Source organism: Gracilinanus agilis, chromosome 4, assembly GCF_016433145.1.
Source record: "Gracilinanus agilis isolate LMUSP501 chromosome 4, AgileGrace, whole genome shotgun sequence".
NCBI lineage: Eukaryota > Metazoa > Chordata > Mammalia > Didelphimorphia > Didelphidae > Gracilinanus > Gracilinanus agilis.
The window spans coordinates 147,894,047-147,903,792 of record NC_058133.1 but is presented as its reverse complement, the minus strand read 5'-3'; the positions used below and the strand labels follow the sequence as shown (position 1 = coordinate 147,903,792).

The 9,746-nt window shown below is 34.5% G+C and overlaps 1 pseudogene; it reads left to right on the top strand.

Moving 5' to 3' along the window:
* The first annotated feature begins 4,171 nt into the window (after positions 1-4,171).
* Positions 4,172-4,751, top strand: LOC123246023 (annotated as a pseudogene).
* The last annotated feature ends 4,995 nt before the right edge of the window (positions 4,752-9,746 follow it).

Here is a 9,746-nt window from a genome sequence, read left to right as displayed (position 1 = left end):
GGACAAATTTTCTTGACATTTTCTTTTTTTAATTTAATTTTATTGAGAAAAAATTTCCATGGTTAAATGATTCATGTTTCTTTCCTCCCCTCCTCCCACCACTTTCCCATAGCCAACAAGCAATTCCACTGGGTTTTACATGTGTCATTGATCAAGATCTATTTCCATATTATTGATATTTGCACTAGGGTGATCTTTTAGAGTGTATATCCCCAATCCTTTGATATTTTCTGGAAAGATGTCTAAGCTCTTTTTTCAACATGCCTTTTAGTCCATCATCTTAGATCATCTCTCCTGGATTTATTTTCCAAGTTTGTTGCTTTTCAATAAGATATTTCACATTTTCTTCTAGTTTTTTTTTCATTTTTTTTACTTTTTTGATTATTTCTTGATTTCTCATTGAGTCATTATCTTCCACTTGCCCAATTCTAAATTTTAAGGCATGCTTTTCTTGAATGAGCTTTTATACCTCCTTTTCCATTTGGCTAACTCTGCTTTTTAGCTCTGCTTCTTTTCAGTGTTTTTTTTTGTGTCTCTTTTACCAATTGGATTATTTTGTTTTTTAGAATATTATTTTCTTCAGGATTTTTCATACTTCCTTTACCAAGTTGTTAACTTTTTTCATGATTTTCTTGCATCACATTTCTTTTGCCAATTTTTCTTCTATCTTTCTTATTTGATTTTAAAATCCTTTTGAACTGTTCCATTAATTCTTTTTGTGTTTGAAACCAATTCATATTTTAATTTCATCAATATTCATGTTGTTGACTTCAGAGTTTGTTTTGTTCTTCTCTGACACCAAAATAAATTTTTATGCTGTTTCTTTTGTTGTTGTTTGCTCATTTTCCAGCCTTTTATTGTTTTTTTTCCAACTTTATTAAACTGTTACTGGTGGGCTCTATTCCTGTGGTGAAGGGGGCACTGTCCCAAGCTTCAGGTTCTTTGCACATCTCATCATATATACCACCGAAGAGAAATTTTTCATCTAAATTTTATAATCTAAAGCTTTCTGAGTATCTCTGTTATTTACATGCTTCCTTAAATCTTCTTATTTTTGTTGTCTACAAAACCCTATTTTTGCTTTCTTTATTTACAAACCCTTCCCTCTTGTCTTCTGTCTTATAATTGATATTAAATTTTGGTTTGGTTTGATACAAAATTTTAGAAAGAAGAATGTTATGGGATAGGCAATGGATTTAAATGCCTCACCCCAAATCACACAGCTAGGAAGTATCTAAGACCAAATTTGAACTGAAGACCTCCCATCTCTGAAACTGGTTCTTTATCTAAGCAAGCTATTTAGCTGCCCTGCTTTATTTATTCTTGATGAGATTTTTGTGCAATATCTTTATTAAATTCACATATAGTTGTCAACCAATGTTTCCCATTGATATGCCAATAGAAAAAATAACCAAGAATGGACTTAAAGAAAATAAATTAAAAAAAGGTAAATAGGAGAGAGAAATAAAAAGAATTCAATAAGTTCCTTCAAGTCCCAGCTAAAACTCTGCCTCCTAGAGGAAGGCTTTCCTGATACTCCTTAATTCTAACACCTTCCCTTTGATAATTCTCTCCAATTTATCCTGTATATTGTGTACATGGTTGTTTCTTATGTTTTCTACCCCCTGTAAATCTCTACCTTCTTTGAGAGGATCTCAAAGATAAGAAGCACAGTCTTTAGACTTTGTTTTCATTCCTAATTCTTGACATAATATCTGACACTTAGTTTTTTATTGACTGACTGATCCTATCAGGCAAATTGTCCTTTCCCTGATATCCTTGACTGCCCCCTCTCCTTAATCTCACATGTCTAATCAGTTGGCCAAATTTTGTTTCTACCTTCATGATACCATTCTCTCTACAATCCTAATTAAAGCATTCAACTCCTTTTACCTGCAGCTTGGACTACTTGAAGTTCCTTGAACACAAACAATATTCTTCATCTGCATTCCTAGAATATTCTGCCCCTTCCCCTCTTCTCTTATTGTCCCTGGCTTCCTTCAAGATTCATTCTAAAGGCAGGTGGCCTCTCTCTCCAGTTTCTGGTGCCTCCTTTTTGAGATTACCTTCTATTTATACTTTACTCACATCTACCTAATTTCTTAGATGTCGTGTCTCTTATTAGAATAGAAGTTTCTTAAAGACATGGATTGGTTTTCCCTTCTCTGGCAAAACCAAGCTCTTCATAAATGCTTTTTGACTATCTTTCTTCTCATTTTCTCATTCCCATTCATCATTCTTTCCTTCCCAGCACATATCTCTCTCTCTCTGCCTGTCTGTCTCTCTCCACCCCACAGTCTCTCTGTCTCTGTCTCTCTGTCTCTGTATCTCTGTCTCTCTGTCTCTCTGTCTCTGTCTCTGTCTCTCTCTCTCTCTCTCTGTCTCTTTGTCTCTCTGTCTCTGTCTCTGTCTCTGTCTCTCTCTCTCTCTCTCTCTGACCTCACCTGCCATCTCTCAAGATATTATCATATATTCCTTTTTTATGCACAACCTTAGAATGAGTCATCTCCACTCAATTCTTAATCACCCACTCACTTTACAGCCCATCAATCTGTCATTTGAACCCAACATCCTACTGAAACTGTTCTCCCAAAGGATGCTAACAATCTCAATTATAAATCAGATGGCTATTTCTTAGTCCTTATTCTCCTTCAATTTTCCACAACTTTTTATAGTTGATCACCTTTTCACTTGAATTGCAACCTTCCTCTGCTCTTGTCTTCAGTGACACATAACTCTCTTATTTCTCTACCTCTATGACTGTTCTCTTTCAGTCTCTTTTATTGTACCCATCTCTTGCCCCCTAAGGGTAAGCTGTCCCCTAAGGTTCTATCCCAGTCCCCTCTTCCCTTCTCTGTCTATTCTATGGGATCAACTGTATTCAAATGACTCCCAAATCTATTTATCTAGCTCTACGCTATTTCCTGAGTTTCAATTCCACATCACTCACTTTTCTGCTAGACAATTCCATCTCAGAATTGATATTTAATAAAATTTTATTTATAATTTAATAGTGCATCTTAATAATTTAATAACAACAATAAATACAAGTTAATAATACAATTAATAGTAATACGATTTAATACAATTCCTTCAGAGGATGAGTATACACATTCTTTATACATATGTCTATTCACAGCACTTGGCACACAATAGGAGCTTAGGGGTTATAAATTAATTGATTAATTAGAGAAGCAAAGAATAAAGTACTTCTGAGAAATAGGTGTAGAAGAAGAAAGGGTAACAGAAGATAGAATACACAATTTTGATGAATGAAATTTAAAAAAATAATTTCCTAAAAGAAAACTGATGCAGGCAAAATTAGAAGGGACACAAATGGGAGGAAAATTATTCAGTCTCTAATTAATTGCTAATGTTTCTTACTTCTACCTTTCTTTCATTTTCCCCAACTCACTGAACCCCTACTTTATATCAAGGATTTATTAGCTTTCACATATTTTCATTGCCTCCTTATTTTATGCCTAGTTTCCAGTCCATTCTCCATACAACTGCCAAAATTAATCTTTCTAAATCACAAATCTAATCATATCACCTCCTTAACAATAAATATCAATGGCTGCCATTTTTTATGGAACACAATACAAATTTCTCTGCTTGGCATTTAAAGTGCTTCAGTATTTAGCTTTAGACTACCCTTTCAGATTTTAATTCACAGTTTATTCATGCCTTCTGTATTCCAAACAAACTGAAATACTTAGAATCCAATGTTCTGTCTCTGAGCATAGTCTATCCCATGTTCTTAGAATTAATTTTCTCATCTTAGTCTCTCAGAATCTTTATATTCCTTCAAGGTTTGTTTTAGGAGACCTTTGAATTCCTTCCCAAGCCCCTCATTGACTACACGTTTTCTCTCCATAGTTTGCTTTTGACATAATCATGTAAATATATTATTATTATTTCTCCCTAGTGCAAATGTATAATATCACAAAACAAAGACTTCACAGGCCACAGAAAGAGAATAGGGAGGAGCTCAGGGAAGCCCAGCTGGTGGGGGCATAGAGTGGCAGTGATGGGGAAAGCTGACTAGAAATGATTGGAGCTGAGTGTCTTTGATATGTTCTGATTTAGGATTAGCTGAAGTGTTGATAAAAATCTATTATCATCTGTAATTGTTAGAAGTTAATAAATTTATGAAATGAGGAGAGAGAAAGAGACAGCATCATTTGTGTCCCCAAAATGTGGGCCATACATTTGTTCCTTCACTAGTGATACTATGAACTTAATGATTTGTAAAGTAGTTGTTTTTTATTGGAGTGTTTTCTTGCATTCTTACTAAATCTACTTCAGAGTCAGAAAAATGTCATATTCTTTCCACATAATGTAGGTGCAAGCATCTTTTCTTCAGTAGGGTGGGTGCCACCATGCTGTGGCACAGCTTCAGCAGTGATTGGATTATTATACCCCTGCATTGACAAGCATCTGTGAAAGCCATATGAATTTAAAATAGAATGGCCCAGTTTAATGCTACATGTAATAGTCTTTATCAGCATAATGATATAAAATATAAAATTTAGTTTTCATCTGGGCTAAAGTAGATTCTGACAAAAATATACAATTATCTTTCATAGTAGCTGTATTATCTACTGGTCTGTTATAGACTTTTGATAGATCATGAAGTGGTTTTGGCCTTTGAGTAGGAATTGTTTTCTTGACAATTTTTGTTAACTCAACTATTAGTCTATAATAGGATTTATCATTATGGAAGTAAGAAGCAGAAGCATTTTGTATGAAGTGATGTCTTCTTTTCTTCCTTTCTCTTTCTGCTTCCTATTAGTTTAGATATATTCTCCCTCTAAGGAGGAAACACTGGGATTTAACTCATTCCTGATCCAAAGTGGGAAACGGTTTGTCACTTCAACAATTCCCATATCGGTCCTTTTAAATCATATTTAACTTTCTTTAGGATAAATTAATTCCATTTCTTCATATTTTTTATTGTTTAGATCAGCAGTATTTATGACTCTAAGCTGTCTACAAGCCTTATTATGTAACTTAAAAAGTTGTATAACAAATCTTAAAAATCAGGAAAAGCCTACTAGAGCTAAATAACATGATAAGATTATCTCATATTACCTATTTGCTATGTTTCTGTGGGTGGCGCCAATAGAATGTCAGCACTATGCATCATGGAACTGCAGTGTTGAGTCATACACTCATTCTAAATTTCAGAAGGGTAGTTGAAGGTCTAGAGTTACAATCAATTTAGTTGGCTATGAAACATCTTAATGACTAAGCCAAAGTTGGTTTCTGGCCAAGGTAATAAAGGTAGACTGATATCCAAAGTCTCCTTTCCTCCTCCACTTCCTAACATAAGAGCTCTAGAATTTTCTAAATGAAAATTTTCTAATTGGTTATCAAAAAATTAAGTTCATTCTTTCTCTAGCTTCTTGGCAGTGTAATAATAATATATTGTGCTAAAGAAGCCAAAGTTATAGATTCAATCCCTGCATGGGTCAGTGAATCAATATTCATTAAGTAATAGCCATGTACTATGGAAGGATTGGGAATACAAATATAAAAATGATAACATCACTGCTTACATTCTTTTTTTAAAGAAGAATATTTTTTGAAAAAAAATAGTATAATAATATTTATATTATATGTCAAACCAAATTTTCAGTATTTGATTTCTGATATTTTGTAATTTTTGTCCTCTCCTTCCCTCCCATTCCTCCTACCTCCCTAGAAGGCAGGTAATATGATATTCTCACATATTACTCACATATATTATCACATAATACATATTTCAATGTTTATTATGTTGTGAAAGAAGAAACATATCACTTACACTGGAGAAAAATTCATGGAGGTAATAAAGAATGGTATATGCGTTTGGACTCTTCGTTATATTGCTGTTGATATTTTTTTTTCCCATGTGTCTCCTGGAGTTGTCCTGTATCCTTGCCTTTTTGATTATAGTTAAATCATTCACACACAATCATCATACATTATTGTTGTTATTGTGTACAAGATTCTCCTTGTACTGCTCACTTCACTTTACAGCATTTCATAGAAGTCTTTCCAGAGTTTTTGTGGGATTATCTTGTCATTTATTTCTCACAGTAGCATTCCATCACAATCATATACCAACCACAACTTGTTCAACCATTGCCCAATTGATGGATAATCCTTGCAGTTTCTAGTTCTTTGCCACCACAGAAAGAACTGTAATAAACATCTTTATACAGGTATCTTCTTTTCCCTTATTTTTAAACTCTTTGGGATACAGACCAAACAGTTCTTGGCATTGCTGAAAATGGGCATGCACAGTTTGATGGGCATGGTTCCAGATTGTTCTGCAGAATGGTTGTATCATATGTGTCCCAATTTTTCTTCATCCCCTCCAACATTTATTATTTTTCCTTTTTTTTGTCACCTTAGGGAGTCTGATGAGTATAAGGTGGTACCCAAGGATTGTTTTAATTTACAGTTATCTAATCAATAGTGATTTAGAATTTTTATATGACTAAAATAGCTTTAATTTTTTTCATCTAAGAATTACAATTATATTTTATTTTTTTCATTTTATTATTTTTAAACCCTTGCCTTCTGTCTTGGAGTCAATATTGTGTATTGGCTCCAAGGCAGAAGAGTAGTAAGGGTAGACAATGGGGATCAAGTGACTTGCCCAGGGTCACACAGCTGAGAAGTGTCTGAGGCCAGATTTGAACCTAGGACCTCCTGTCTTTAGGCCTGACTCTCAATCCACTGAGCTAGTCGACTGCTCGCTACAATTATATTTTAAAAGGAAGGAAGCAGTTAACTCATCTTGGTTCAGAGACCAGAAACTGATCCCCAAGTTCTGCCATTCCTTGACTCTTTGACTACCAGGAAAAAGAATGGGGCTAAGTGAAAAGGCATGACTAGATAGATTGGCAGACAGTCATGACCTCTAAACAAGTATCTCCCAATATGAAAGATTACACAGAATGGACAACAACAAAAATGGATATACATATGTATGTGTATGTGTCTATATTTACTTATACATATGTACATCACAATTTACATGCCTCATATTCACTCAGAAATTGTCCAGCTTGATATTCCTTATAGCTACTAGCTATATTTCAGTCAATCAATGACTATAATTTGGGGTACATGTATACTCATATGCATGTTTTATGAACAAAAATTGGCATTTATAAATAGTTTCAAATTCAATGTACATTATCTATTTGAGACTTATAACAACTGTTAGGTAAATTATACAACTACAGTTATCCCCGTTTTATAGATGAATAAATTAAGCCTTAGAGAATTTAAATACTTTGCTCATGACCACACAGCTATTAAGTCAGGATCATGACCTTACTCCAAATTTCAGTGTTCCATCCATTAATCTGCACTTATTTTGGTTTGTTTGTCTGTTTTTGGATTCAATCTGTTTCTTTCAGACAATTACTCCATAATATCAAGGTTATTTTAGGATTTTTACTTTTATTTTCTGGGATTGTATTGATCCCTTATTTAGGTGCCCTTTGTCTGCCAAATAAATGCTTCCACAATTCTACCACTCATGACAACTGCTACTCATTACAGTATAGTCTCTTTGCCCCCTCTATATATTTGCATCAATCTATTGATAACTCCTCTTCTGGTGTGACCCTGTGGTGTTTCTTAACCATGGAGAGGTTATTTCCCTTTTCATTATTAATCCAGGTGGTAATTCAGAAGAAAACATCTATTTATTATTACCAGAATGAATAATTCATATTTGTAGAGAAGAATAATTTTCACATTTATTAGTATGTCTCACTCTGGACCCAGCCCCCTAGGAATGGCTAACGGTGAAAGTAATAAAGTCCCTCATCATTAAATTGACTACATGTTTTGTTAGCTGCCTGGATATTTCAGAACTCATATTTTATATTTGTACTACAGTCAAAATGGGGAAGAAATGAATATTAGGCATATTTTAACTAAGTGTCTAAGTCTCTAACCTACTTTTGAGTCACTGGGCTTTCACAAAGGTGAGATATTTTTAATGGAAAAATTTTATTTAATTAATTGATTTAGAATATTTTCCCATGGTTACATGATTCATGTTCTTTCTCTTCCCTCCTCCCCTCCTTCCCTACCTCTCATAGCCAATAAGTAATTCCACTGGGATTTAAATATGTCATTGATCAAGACCTATTTCCATATAATTAATATTAGGGTTATTGCTTAGTCTACATTCCCAATTATGTCCCCATCAAACCATGCGATTAAGCAGTTGTTTTTCTTCTGTGTTTCTGCTCCCATAGTTCTTCCTCTGAATGTAGGTAGTGTTCTCTTTCATAGGTCCCTTAGAATTGTCCTGGATCATTGCATTGCTGCTAGTACAAAAGTCCATTACATATAATTGTGCCACTGTGTATCGACCTCTGTGTATAATGTTCTCCTCGTTCTGTTCCTTTCACTCTGCATCAATTCCTGGAGGTTATTCCAGTTCAAGGTGAGACATTTTGACTCATAACTTATCACCAAGGCTTCCACCTAACACTGGAACTTCCACCTAAACTAAGAAACTTATTCCCCTACACAACTTTAAAGCATGCATCACTTCTTGTCAAAATAGAATGGATAAATGGTCTTTCTTACTAGTCCAAACGATTTATATTTATTGCAAATATGGGACTTTGAATCAGGCCTATATAAGCAAGTTATCTAGATAATTTTGCTCCTTTCCTGGTTCCAGCAAATGACCAATAACAAAACACAACATACAGGAAAACTAAAAATAACTGTGCTTTTGCCATAATTACTCAAATAATTGAAGAAAAGACATTTTGGGACATCACTTTAGACTGACCATGCAGCCTAAAGTGCCCAACTACCACTTGACATATTAGTGATATGTCTAGATCAGTGATGGGCAAACTACAGCCCATGGGCCAGATGCAGCCCCCTGAAATGTTCTATCTGGCCAGGTGACATTATTCCTAATCTGACAAATACAATGAGTAGAATACAGTACAATGAAACTTCAAAAGAGTTGCCTTAGAAACAGACTGACAGATGAGCATTTCCTTTCCTTTGGCCCCCTCTTTAAAAAGTTTGCCCATCATTGGTCTAGATAGAGAAGTCTAGGTCTGATAAAATTCTTGTTTTGGAAAAAAAAAGTTTCTGAAACACAATTGTTGATAGTGAAAAACTGATTGGGTCATTCTAACAATGGGCAGGAAAATCTTTGTTAATTCAAAATAATTGATTATTATTCACTCACTTTAATCTCTCCCTCATCTATTTACAATCAATCCCAGAAGCTAGGTAGTTTTAAAAAAAATAGGCTTAGATCAGAAAATTTCTCAGGCCCCTTTCAGTGCTAAATCTATTAATTATCAGCTCTCATTAGTTAATCAATCAGTTACTTTTTTATTTGTTTCAGAACCCTTACCTTCTATCTTGGAGTCAATACTGTGTATTGGCTCCAAGGCAGAAGAGTGGTAAGGCAATGGGGGTTAAGTGACTTGCCCAGGGTCACACAGCTGGGAAGTCTCTGAGGCTAGATTAGAACCTAGGACCTCCCATCTCTAGGCCTGGTTCTCAACCCACTGAGCTACCCAGCTGCCCCTACTTATTTTTAAAAAAACGTATTTTCATATTTCTTTTCTCAACTTTTTCTCACCCTTTACTCCTCATGACATAAAAGTTGAACAATTAGTTGGAGGGCCAAAAGATGAAACTATCCACACGCTCAATGACACAAAACATACATGTAACTACACATATTGTACTCT